Source organism: Netta rufina, assembly GCF_964035555.1.
Source record: "Netta rufina genome assembly, chromosome: 2".
Classification (NCBI taxonomy): Eukaryota; Metazoa; Chordata; class Aves; order Anseriformes; family Anatidae; genus Netta; species Netta rufina.
The window spans coordinates 109,872,617-109,885,504 of record NC_140124.1 but is presented as its reverse complement, the minus strand read 5'-3'; positions in this window follow the sequence as shown (position 1 = coordinate 109,885,504).

Here is a 12,888-nt window from a genome sequence, read left to right as displayed (position 1 = left end):
CAGGCAGTTCTCCTTTGTCTTGCAAAGTCCTCCAGCAAAAAGCTCCAGCCCCAGCATTTTATTATGGCACAAAAACAGGGCAGCAGAGCTCCGGTAGCTGCTGTCATCAAAATGCTAACAGAAACTCAGGCTAAGTGTACTAAACGTTTCACCATTAGCAAAGCCAACGTGATGTATTTTTTTCTGAAGACTGGGGGAGGAAGGAAGCTGTCAGCAATGACACCGAGATAGATGCAAAGCTCCAAAAATGGCTTTGAATAAGGTGTTAGAAGTCTTCTGACAAAATAAAATACACACCTATTTTAATTGAATCTTTTGCTCAATCTTTAATGAATCTTTTCATTTGAAATACGTTAGCTGATGGAGTGAAAAACAAACAGAATTTGGAAAAATAAAAATTAAAGCCAACAAGCTTAATTTTGAAAAGTTCAAAGTGAAATATGCTGTGCCTTGGAATTTTCTTCCTAAATTATGTTCTAGTAAATAGACTAGACTGTCCCATATAACTCTACATTTGTTATAGCAAAAACCGGTGTTAGTAATTACACACAGACACACACAAGAATTTACCTTTTTCTCATGCCTATGAATGATCAGAATTGCATGCACTCCAGGCAGAGATTTTCAGCAAATGGCATTTTGTAGCTTTCGGATAGGAAGCTAAACAATTCGAGAGGGTACTTCCTATTCCTCATATCAAACTACATAACCCATGCCCAGAAGATGCCTGTTGAGGTCAGCACTTCACGGAGGCGCTCCCAATGGGCACCTCCCCTTCTGCCTTTCCTGCTTCTCTCTTCTGCCACCCCAAGTCTTGAACTGGCTCAACACCAGCCATTTAACATCGCCACCTTGCCTCTGCGTTAATACCAAAAGGTTTTGTCGTTTCTGTGGATGCATTTCTTTTTTTTCCCCACACCAGTTTCACCCTCCTTGAAGAAGGAGTGTGGCTTTCAAGGGGCATTTCATGACTGCCAGCCAGATGGAGAGGAGGAGCACCATCCCACCCTCACCTGCCTGTCTCTTGGCAAGCGGGCAGATGTTGACCACCACCAAGAGAAGCTGGGAGAGCCCGCTGAGGTGGGAAGGGAGATGCTGCCCCAGCACATGGGGCCTGTGGCCACCAAGAGAGCCCAGCACGAGGAGCTGGGGCCAGTCCCACATTTGCACGCCCATCCCTAAGGGTATAGCTCCTGTCCCCCCATCTAAGAGCAACTCAGGTTACAGGGACTCAGCCTCATCTGTGCTGTTGCTGTTTCATCCACCTGTTATCTTCTGCTGTTCTTCAGAAATTACTGCCAAATTATGCTCTTTTTTTTTTTTTTCTTCCTCCATTATTAATATCTTTTCTAGGGTGGATAGCTTCCCAGATCACCCTCCACCCACTTACACACATGCATGCACATACACTTTATAGAAAGTGTTTACTTATGCGGGGGCAATAGTTTAAAAGGTAAATGAAATAGAGGACGCAGCCTGGATTGGCTTAGCAACACAAACAGTGCCAGCAGGTAAAGGGCCCGGGCCTGTTCTTTCCCACCTCAGAATTGTTTTAAAATGACACCCCTTCATAATTAATTGTACAGCACCTGATTAGTCACTATTGACAGACCCAGAGCCAATTGACTCTTTTTTTTTTTTTTTTTTAATCTGGCTGGGGAGAAAATATGAAGTGCCTGTAGCCACACACACACACGCTGCAGCTCCTGGTGATTACATCAGGCAGCTGAGCAATTAGAGCCCCGAGTATCAGCGCTCGGGCTGGAGGCAGTGGTGGCAGGATCACAGCCCCGCGTCAGCCTTTAATATGAAAATGAAGAAGGGAAGCAACAAATCCAATAAACCGGAGAAGTCAAACAAAGCCAACTGGGAGTTCGTTTGTTGATAAGCGGAGGGAAGAAACACGGCTGATAAAGCTGGGTGCTTCTGCAACTCCCATCTTTCCCGCGGGTGAGGAGGATTAAATTACTCAGGAGGCAGCCTGAATACACCCAAGCAGGAAAACAACCCCAAAGGCAAAAAAAAAAAAAAAAAAAAAAAAAAAAAAAAAAAAAAAGTGTGTGCATTTTGTTTGCAGCAGGGCCGGCGCAGAACGGGTGTGTTTCTACCCCCTTTCCACTTCCAGGCATCTGCGGGTGCTTTGCAAAGCAAATGAGTTTGCTCCCTGACAGGGCAAGGACACACAGGAGTGGACCAGCCGCTTTTGCTCACCTTGATCTGAAATTGTGTTATCGTGCTGAAAGTTTGGAAAGAACAAAGTCAGCCTCCACTACCAAGAAGGCAGTTTCCCACTCACTTCGCAAGGTCCTTCATCTCAAGCTCCCCCAGACGCAGGGACTTCATGCGCCTCAGCACAGTACCAGTTTAACTCACCCGTTGTACAACCCGGTAAAGCTAAGTCCTGCCACTGTGCAAACACTTTACTCTCAAAGAAGAGGATCTGTACAAGACCTTAGCCAACTCCAGAGTACTTCTGTGTAAGGTATTAAGCCAATATTGGTGCCTACATAGGAGCTTGCACCGATTTGAGTTAATCAGTTTAAACCCATACCTTTAGATAAATACTTGTGTGCAGGCAGACAATGACTTAGGATTTGACCCAAAGCTCAATGAATACAATGTGAATGGATGTGTAGTCTGAATAAATACACACATAAATAAATAAGGAGCCACTTAATTAAGGGTCTGCAGCCATTCTTCTCCCAGAGGAGGCACTGTGCTCAGAAAACCCCAGAGCCAAGTCTGAAGTGGATTACACGGCTTTGGCAGAGAATCTGCTGCTCTGGAAGATGAGGAGCTCATCAGGAACATGTTACAGTGAAAAATTTTCCCTCTGTGGAAAGGCCCCGACACATCTAGACTACTTTAAGCAAGGTGATTTTTCCCTGAAGGAGTGCCTGCAGAGCAAAGATCCTGCTCTTGACTGACATGAACCATCTTGGCTATAGGAGGAGTCCAAGCCATGCTGGGTCCAAGGTGACAAGCCCTTCTAAACATGCCTAGCTCTGGACTGGGCTGGTACACGTGGTCCAGGCATGCCCTGAGGTAGTTTCTCAGTTAATATATTAAACAACAGTACAAAACGCAGCATATGGTTTATAGAAATTGCACCAGTTGAAAAAGCACCAAATCACAGATATTTATAGTTACACATTAGGGTCCAGATCTCTGTGGGAGCACATAAATACTGCACCAGTTGATATCCACACAGTCCATGGCCAAATCCTGGGATCAGGAACATATCTGTCCTCCTGCACTTGTTCACAGCTGCGCTACAGAGAATCAACATTTATGACTCAAAAGAATGCTGCAAGGACTTGGAAAAAAAAAAAAAAAAAAAAAAGAGCCACACCTTTGCTTTTAACTGGAATCAAAACTGTTTTGTTTCTGGAAAACCATTATTAGCCTCAAACATTTTTTATTTACAGGAACTGTGTCACGGGCTCTATGGCAAAACACAATTTTCTCAAGAAACACTCTGTAATTGCCACTTAACTCAAATCCCTAAATATCTGCAGAATAAGGGCCTAATCAGAGGCAATGAATCCCAAGAAAAATAAAAGATTAGACAACAGCAAGCCTACAGGCTGAAGCAGTGTGTTGGGATTACAGTGGCATGGCAACTTGGCTTCAGAGGAGGATGCACAATTCTCACTTCAGTTCTGACTTTTTCTTCAGCTTTGTTTTTAGGCCACATGTTATATTTTAGTCTTGCTTTGCCTCTTATTTTTCAGGGAGGGGTCTTACACTTTTCTTCATTCCCGTTCTCTAATTCCATTCCAGAGCTTCTGCAAAGAGCAGCTTTTCTTCATTTTCCATTTCAGAAACCTACTACAGGATCTGCTCCTACAGATGATATTGCAACCAAGAGTCATTTCTTGTATTTTATCCTGCACCTGCTGAAACAAAGTATGGAGCTGCTGCTCCAATAAAGAATACATACTTTTGGATCACAGCTGTAGCCCAGCTAAGTCTTAAATCTTCAGCAGTAAACCATCCTCACCACCGTCCTCCTGAACTCAGTAGCTACCTGGAGTGCCTGGTCTGAGTGATAGGTGACTTTTGATAACAGAACAGAGGTTGTTGCAGTGGAAGAAGGGTAGGGTCAACTCTTTGACGGGGTTCAGTCCCCAGGTTTTGTTAAAAAAGCGGAGATCTGGACTACTGAAGTACTTCACCTCAAGTATTCTCTATTGCATGTCTCCAGAAACTTAACTTTACATGCAGGCCTTGTCCTCCTGGTTTGCATTTCCCTGGCCTATTACTCAGCCACAGCCGATCTTCTTTACCTCCCCATCTTCATGCAGAGAGACTTTTCCCTCCACCTCCAGCAACTGCTTCCCTTTTGCAAGACCCATCTGCACGCAGCTGTGCTAACAGGCCTCCCCAGGGCCCTGCCCAGTCCCCAGCTGCCTGGTGTCAGGAGGTTAAACCCAGCACGTGCAGGCAGGTGGGACCTGCATGACCTTATTCTGGCCACGCTTGTCACCTCTCCCTCCATCCCACCCCATTTCCTGCCCATGTCCTCACGATGTTCCCACAGGAGCTGAGCCCGCTCCCTCAGGACCTCCAGTTGTTCCCTGTTTCCAGTCGGGCTGTCTTTCTTCTCACCTCTTCCATCTTCTGGTTGCAGGACTGGGCCATGTAGGCAAGGAAAGCCATGTTCTTGCAGCCTGAGGCACCAACTTGGGACCAGTTTAGATACTGGTGCCGTGCAGGGAAGCATCACAAATGGATGGTTGCATGGGATTAATCCTGCTCAGGCCACACGTTCCTGTAGGCTCTGGATGACAGCCAGCTCCACATCATTACAGCTTCTAAACAGGAGGAAGAGCCTCCTCTGGGGCAAGATACAGCCTGCAAAACCTCATTGAGTGTTCACAGGTGAGATAATCAGTAGTGGGTTATATGACTAATGTTATCTTTAGCAGGACATCCTCCTTGCTGCACTGCTTTCCGGCAAGTATCTGGAGAAGGGATGAGGTTGGAAGTGTTCCCACTGTGGGGGGAGTGGGGAGGTGGGGGGACACTGGGCAGAAGGTGAGTATGAGATCTGCAGGCACAGTGGTGCTTGGTGCTCCCTGAGGGAAGACTCTGGGTATAAGCATCTCAGGTAGATGCCAAGAGGCTGAAGATCTGAAAATCACTGTCAGAGGAGGGGAGAAAATAAACAAACAAACAAGAGACAACATCTTCCAGGAGCAATGCCTGTTGCTCCAGATCATGTGTGGGTGTTGGGAAAGCTGAGACCGATGTCTCAGGCGCTGGGGTGGGAGTCTGGAAACTCAGGTCCTGTCCCTCACCTCTTTATCTGACCTGCCATGAGGATCTCACATGAGCTCATCTGACTGTACCCTATGGTATCTAAGTAATAAGCATCCTAGAGGCCAGCAGAACCCCACATCTCAACGTGTTGCAGCAGCATGACTGATCCTAACAGGAGGGGGGGTGAGAGGCTGTGAAGTCATGCTTCCCTGGGTCCTGGGCAGCTCTAATCCATTACAGATGACATTGTAATAAATGCTGATAATCCTTTGTTGGTGGGGGAGAAATGTTTGGGGGTGGACAGACAGTATGCTCAGGCTGAGAGCTTCAAGCCAAAGGCTGAGGAAATGCTGTTGAACCTGGAAGGCCAGAGCATGGGGCTTTCAAATCTTCATGGAAGTCCCACCTTGGTCATCAGCAAAGACCTACCAGTGAGATGGTTCTCCTGGGGTCATTTATCCCTGACACTCTTATGCTTGCTCCAGCTGTATTTTTCTGGCTTCTGAGCTTAGTGGAGCATGAGGAGGAGAGAAATGGAGGCGTTTAGGAGAAGCTGAACAACACAACCAAAAGCATTTTATTGGCCTCCACCAGTCGCAGCACTGCATGGGCAACCATTGTCTTCTAGCATACCCATAGCTTCGATCCCAAATATCTCAAATCTACCCTGTCACCTGTCTGCACTGTAAAATAGAAACAGAATTTTGTGCTTTGTCCATTTTGGTGTCTGCTGCAATACACCCTGAGAGCCAGACCTGGTCAGCCTTGGAGCGAGCAACAGCCCTTCGCGTCAGTGTGGAAATGTGAAAGAGATGTGCCTGTACCCAGATCTGGAGATATGCACCAACCATAGGCTTATCTAGGGGATATTCCATGTGTAACAGCTCTGACAGACCTGGATCACCGTTATTTCTCATTAATGGTGTTTAGAAAATATTATTTCTATTCTGCAGATTATTTTACCATTAGAAGTGTTTGCACCATTTTGGAACCAAAGTAAAAACCAGAATTGTTATTTTAGATCTCAGAATGGATATTATGGAGGGCTTTGCTGGGACAATTCCAGGAAACTTCACTTTGCCAAAGGCAATGCAAGAGTTAAGCAGAACCTACAGCTACTTGGAGCAAAAGGCTGAAATAGCAGATTTCAACTTCAGCCTCCACATGAAATGCAGACATAATGATTTGTTTCAACATATCCAGTGCCACCAGGACTGGAAATTTTCCATGCAATGTTTAGAATTTTCAAAGGGAAAAATTGTTCCACCCAGGCTTTACTATATCCTGCAGTTACGCCAGGCGTCACCGTGTTTGTTAGCTGTTGCTGGTTTGCGTATTTCTTATTCTTCTCATTTTCCGCTGCATGTGGGCATCAGTCCACAGGTACTAACACCCCAGGATCAGAGCCCAGAGACAGATCACTTAAAAGATTTAGTAATCTGTGAGTAAACAATCTCTGTCTAAGAGAAGCCACAAGTTTTGCTGCAGTCCTGCAGCTCTGACTGGTGAGAACATCATTATTCCAGATGACTGCTCAGCCCTGCCATCTTTCGCTCATTTTACAGTCCATATTTGAGCAGGGTTTTCTTCAAACTAGGGAGTGATACCTGAATGATACCTGCACGTTGGCAGTATTTGCTGTTTACTGTTTGCGGTGTCGCCTTCTTTTGTCTTCAAGCAACTGAGCAAAGACACAGGAACTGCGCCACGAGACTGTGGCAACACGCCACAAGCTGTCTGTGATAAATGTTCCATCAGATAAGCAGCACGTTGATCTAAGAACCTGTCAAAAAAAGAGAAACTTTGCTAGATAATATACTTCCAAGGAAAATCCAAGCTGCTCAAAACTTTGGCAATCTGTTTCCAGCAGAAGTCAAGACTCAGCGTTTAAAGAAAGAAGGCTGAGAAAAATAAAACCGTAATGCACCTGCAGAACTGTGCTTTCTTTTGATGGGAAACAGCTCTTCCTCTGCCCCCACTGCTTCTGGTATGTTGCTCATGGTGTTATGGGGTCCCACCAAGTAGGGGCAGGGATCTGCTTGTAGTGGGGACAGCTCTGGTGGGTTACTGGTTCTTGATTAGGGTGTCCACACCTCCAAAAAACACCAAAAAATTGGAGACTGTGCAGGAAATTACAGATCAAAGGCATCATCTCAGCTTTTTAAATAGAGGCTGAGTTGGCTTGATGATGGTACAAATTCATTCACAAGCAGACAATGTCACATAGCAAAAGCCTCCTGGTTTTGGCAGAGAAAGCCACAATAAGAATAGCTGGAAGTTGAAGACAGATTAAAAAATTCTTTGTGAGAACTCAGAACGGTATTTTTACCAGTGAGGATGAAGAGCATGCCAGCCAAGGGCCACAGCCTTGCTGGCAGGTGTGTTTCAGCCAAAAGCAAGCTGCCTTTGATACTGATACAGGGATGAAGTCCAGGGGGGAGCTGTGAGGTTGGTGTTAGGCAGGAGTCCCACAGCGCTGCCCTACCAGCCCCTCCCAACTGCTCACAAGTAACATGGGAAGGACTAAAACTACTAACATTTGTGTTTCACTGCTGCTGCCAGGAGCCCCCTCTTACACTTTTTTTTTCTTCCCAATTTTCATCTTTAGCAATCCTTTGTATTCCTGCAGGAAAAGCCTTGGAATTGCATAAGCATCTTTATCCACTTACATATAATGTAACAGTGCACATATAATTTTTCACAGCCTGGACCACCCCCATCCACTTGCTGTGCACCCAGCTCTCCCAGATCATCGGATTTCCAGATGCTAAACACAAATCACTAAGGGGGAGGGGGGGGGGGGGGGATGCATACAACCACCAGAAACAGATCCTATACATCCTACTTTAAGTCATGACAAATGGTTTGCCATTAATGAATTTCACCAGGACTAGTGGGTGGTGGTCGCAGGTGTTTTTCAGAAATCCCACTGGCAGCTGTTCGAGGCATGGCAGCCACGAGATGCTAGCAGAGGTGTGTGCATTGGCCAGTCCTGAGAAGGGATTGTCCAAAAGGCAGAGACACAACCAGATGCAAGAGACAGAGGGGTGTGGGACCAGCTGAGGCTGGCATCTCTTGAATAAATTCAAGCTGTATATAGGAATTGTTGATTCAGGGCACTTGACCCTCCTATCTTCTTTTCTTTTCTAATGCATCCGCTCCCCTACCATGCCTTGTCATCTGTTCTTCCCCAGTTCTCCCCATCCCTAGTTCCCCATCCCATCCCTGGCTTATTCCTCCAACGCTAACAAAGCACACCTCTGGCCCTGCTTTTCCCCAGGGCAAGATGGGGCCACATCCCTGTGTGTCCAGTAGCACCATGGATGGCACCAGGCCACCCCAGTGGGGTGTCCTGTGGCCTGTCAGCTCATTCCTTCAGCCCCTCTGCCCAGCCAAGCCAAGAAACGTCTTCCTGGTGAGACAGCCCATATTATGACTAAGGCAGAAGGCCACAGGTTTAGTCAGTTTGTGTACAGTTTGCAGTTATTCAGCTGTTTTAATGAGAAGAAAGACCTTCAGGCCCGTGATGTCAGAGATAAGAAAGTGTGGAAAGCAGCAGATGTGTGACCTTGCCGCTCTGCTATTGCTTTCTCCTTTGTTCTGGGTGCTGCAGCTCTTCAAGGTTTTAATACCAGGGAGGGGTGAGGGGAAGGTGAGGTGCAGGTTTCGTGGTAACTCAAAATCCTGGCTTGTGGAGCAACCTGCTGGCCTTTAGTACAAGCCACTAATGGTAACCGAAAATCCAGCAGCTGCTTGGCAGTCGGGATCTCGCAGGCTGCAGCACTCTCCGGTAGCTGGATCGTTGTTCACTTTGGTAAACTAGAATAATGTTTCCCATTATTAGGTGTTTTCCTGGACATAAAAGTTTTCCAAAAAAAAAAAAAAATTCAGTCTAGAGCCTTTTACTTATAAAATTACATCTCCAAGCAGGTGAACTCGGTTGAAAGCAACATTTCTGTTTGTTGTGAATTTGTGCCCTTTGGCCTAGCCAGGAGAGCTGCACTGCAAGAGCCAGCAACAGGCACAGGTACCTAAATAAACCCTTAAAGGTCCCAGAGGCACAAAAGAATGAAAGTTGGGAGCCCCACTTCTCTGCCCAGATGCCACCGAGCCCTTCAGCCACCTGGGATGTACCAAGCTGAGAGGCAAAACATCTAAACCCTATGGGGTTTTGTGCCAAGGTGTCCTTCCAGCCATCTTGCCTGCAGGTAGGGTTGGTGCCGTCTCACATATCTTTAAGCAAAACAGGAAAATACAATTCCAGTGCAAATCTGGTTGGATAACCCAGTCCACGGAGCAGCTGGTGGAGGTTCATTGTCATGGGGAGAGTCACTAAGGACACGGGGCCACTGCCCAGCTCTCCCTGTGCCTCCTTTGCCACAGCAAGAGGCAACTTAGCCTGTGGCCACAAACCTGGCAGAAACAGGTATTTGGTGTACAGGATAAGAATAAATAAATAAATAATAAAAATAAAAAGAAGAAGAAGAAAAGAAAGGAAAAAAGAGACATTGTTTCATCGAATTACAGAAGTGATGTGAAGAAACTCAGTGGGGAGCTGTGTAAGAATTTACAATTAGGTAGGAATAATCAGCTGAACAAATACCAGGTGGAAATGGCCATTCAGACATCAGTTCTGTATAAATGGCTGAGTCACACTATTAGCAAAAACAAAAACAAAAAAGCAAAAGATTAAAAAAAATGTTGGAAGGAAAAAAGGTCATCATTGCTGATACAACAGAAGAAATTTTCCTTTTGTTCAGAGCAGTCCTGCTATGGCTGCTGATGCGGTGTCCAGTCTGGGGCAATGCATTTCAGGAGAGAGCTGGACTCCTTGCAGAGACCACGGGAATAAGCAGAGGTCTGGGGAATGCGACCTGCTAAGGCAGGCTGAAAAAACAGTTTAGGTCAAAAAGATTGGTGAGGACATAGCAATGATCTTCAGCTACGTAAGACAGCTCTCAGATGAAGAGGGAAATAAGTCAAAGAAAACCTTTCTGATGGTAAAGGGGAGTCCTTAACAGAAGTGTAAGAACATCTTTCAGATATGGTGCATGCACAGTTGGTCACTTCTTGGGCAAGGAGATGTCTTTTGGAGGCCTCTTCCAACCCTCTTGTCTTTTTCTGTGCCTATAGACACAGAAACCCCCTGGCACATGCATGCACACACGCCATCAGCCACCCAGCACCAAATAACCATCCTCACCACCACAGCTCCCCTTGAAATTATTCCATTTTTCACAGAGCAGTGATGGAGCCATTTGTCCAGAGGCAGGGATTACGCTTGTCTGGCCTGTCCTGGTGGGTCTGGTCGGAGCAGTGTGGATTGGAAAAGGTCGGCACAGCTGCTGGCCCCAGCACAGCCAGCCACTTACTCTCCCCAGAGCATCGATAGAGAAGATAGGCCTATTTGAAGACTATTTAGAGCATCTGTGTTACCCCTGAAAATATTTCCTGAGGGAGTTTCTCTCCCTTCATTGACTATGGGGTTAGCCAGGGTGATCAGGAAGCTAGATAAGATTACTGGGTTCATAAGCTTCACCTCGTGGTTCATAAGGTTCATCCCCAAAATGCCCTGTTTAGCAAAAGCAGCATTCCTGCATCCATTTCCCAAGACATGTAATTTCATTGCAGTCATTTCTTCAATGCAATGTAGAACCTGGAACAGTAAGAGGGAAATTAGATAGCAAAAAAAACATCATCCTGAAAGTGATATTTGTTTTTCAAATGAAAACCCCACAACAGCGCCTCATGGATTGGGCCTGGAAGGCAGCACTTCAGGCCATCCCTACATGCAAACACCTTGCTTGACACGTCAGGGGACAGCAGCCCGAGGCTGGCCGTGCCTGGTACTGCTGCAAATGCCACCAGCGCCCGGCGCTGTCCATGTGTGTGCTGGTCTCCTCCCCATCTTCTTCGTGTCAAGGCAGCTTTTGGGGCATGCTGCTGCATTCACCTTGCCCCAGTAAAAATAAAGAATTATTCCAGCCATATGACAGCTTTCTGCAATTTTTCTCAGGTGGTTTCCCCAGAAAAGCCTCCTGCTATACCTCTAGACACGTGCAAGGGGCGAGGGATGGGCCCCCCAGAGCAGGTAGGCAGCCGGCACCGCTCTCCCCGTGCACAGGCCCCCCAAGCACCTCATTGTAATCCTTATCGGGCCGACGCACATTTTTCGCTGGAGGTGGCAAAACGCCCAGGGGCTGCCAGGCTGCCAAGCTTTCGGCTAAAAATACCGTAAGGCACATTGCAGCCGGGGTCCATTAAAGAAAAGAAAGAGAGAGCGTGTTCTGGCCACAATGGGAATTACGTGAAGCGAGGCCGGGGGAGGGAGAGGGGGAGACACGGAGGGGTGGGATGGGACAGAGGCTGGAGCGCTGCCCACCCGTCGAAGGGGTGCCAGGGGGTGGAGGTGTCGCACGTCCCCAGGGTGATGGGCACAGCCGCTGGCACACCGCCCTGCTCCCCTTCCCTCCTCGTGCTGCGAAGCGTGCTCGTTTCCACCACGCCTGCTACGTGTCCTGCCACCACCAGCACCACAGAAGAGGGAAGATAAGAAGAAAAAGAGGACAAAAAGGAAGAAAAAAAAAGGGAGGATGAAATTCTTGTAGCATGAAAATCCTTCGGCTTCATCCACTGTCTAGTGGGATGCCATTAGCTTGGAGGTCTCCCCACTTAGATGGAGACAGCCTGGGGCATATTTTGGGACCCCTGCATGACGGCAGGTGGTTTATCGACTTTCCTGGCCTTCATTAAAGCTACCCTCAATCAAACACCACAAATTAAATTTCATCAATATTACAAAGGAAAAGAATAATTTCTGGGATCTACAAAGGGGAGTTCAGTTTGCGAGAGTCACGACAGGCTAACACATTTTGCTTTGCTTTTTATTTTTAACGTGCTGCCTCCCTGTTTAAATTGCAGGAGAACCAAGGAACCTTCACCAACACAAACTGTTCTTCTCGCTGACCTTGCAGATAACCATGAACCAAAACATGCGGCTCTCTAATTGCTGTTCCTGACGGTGCTTTACAAGATTGTGCTAAATCTAACAAGGAGGAGGAGGAGCAGCAAGCTGAAAACTTTTCCAAACATTTCTTTTCTGTCGTGGAGGGGAGGATTCAGGTGCAAGAAGAGTCACTGCAGACCTCCTGTGAAGGCAATGGAAGAGCAATAGGTGGAAATAACCAGAGGACCTGACTGCATTGCACAGAACTGATCTAACCCGAGGCTGAAGTCTGCATGCACACGGGCATCAAATGTCCATGTGCATGTTAAAAGCCTCCCAGTTTTACATGCTGCTGGTCCCAGTCCCCGTGCTTTGAGTTTGTATGACAAGGGAGGACAGGAGACATGAGGAACAGTAGTGCCCTGTAGTGCACCACCCTGCTCCTGCCCCATCAGCCCCACACCATGACAAGGGCAGGAGGCGTGGGTGCCAGCACGTACCAGAAATGCTCTGTAGATGCTGGAGGACTTTTTTTTTTTTTTTTTAATTTATAATATTTTGGTGTTTTGTTTTTGTTTTTGTTTTTGTTTTTGTTTTCCTTCTCCTGCCCCTTCTGGCCTGTTATGTTCCATGCCTGCAATGTTTCAGAGGAAGCAGATGTTGCTCCGACCACAGTA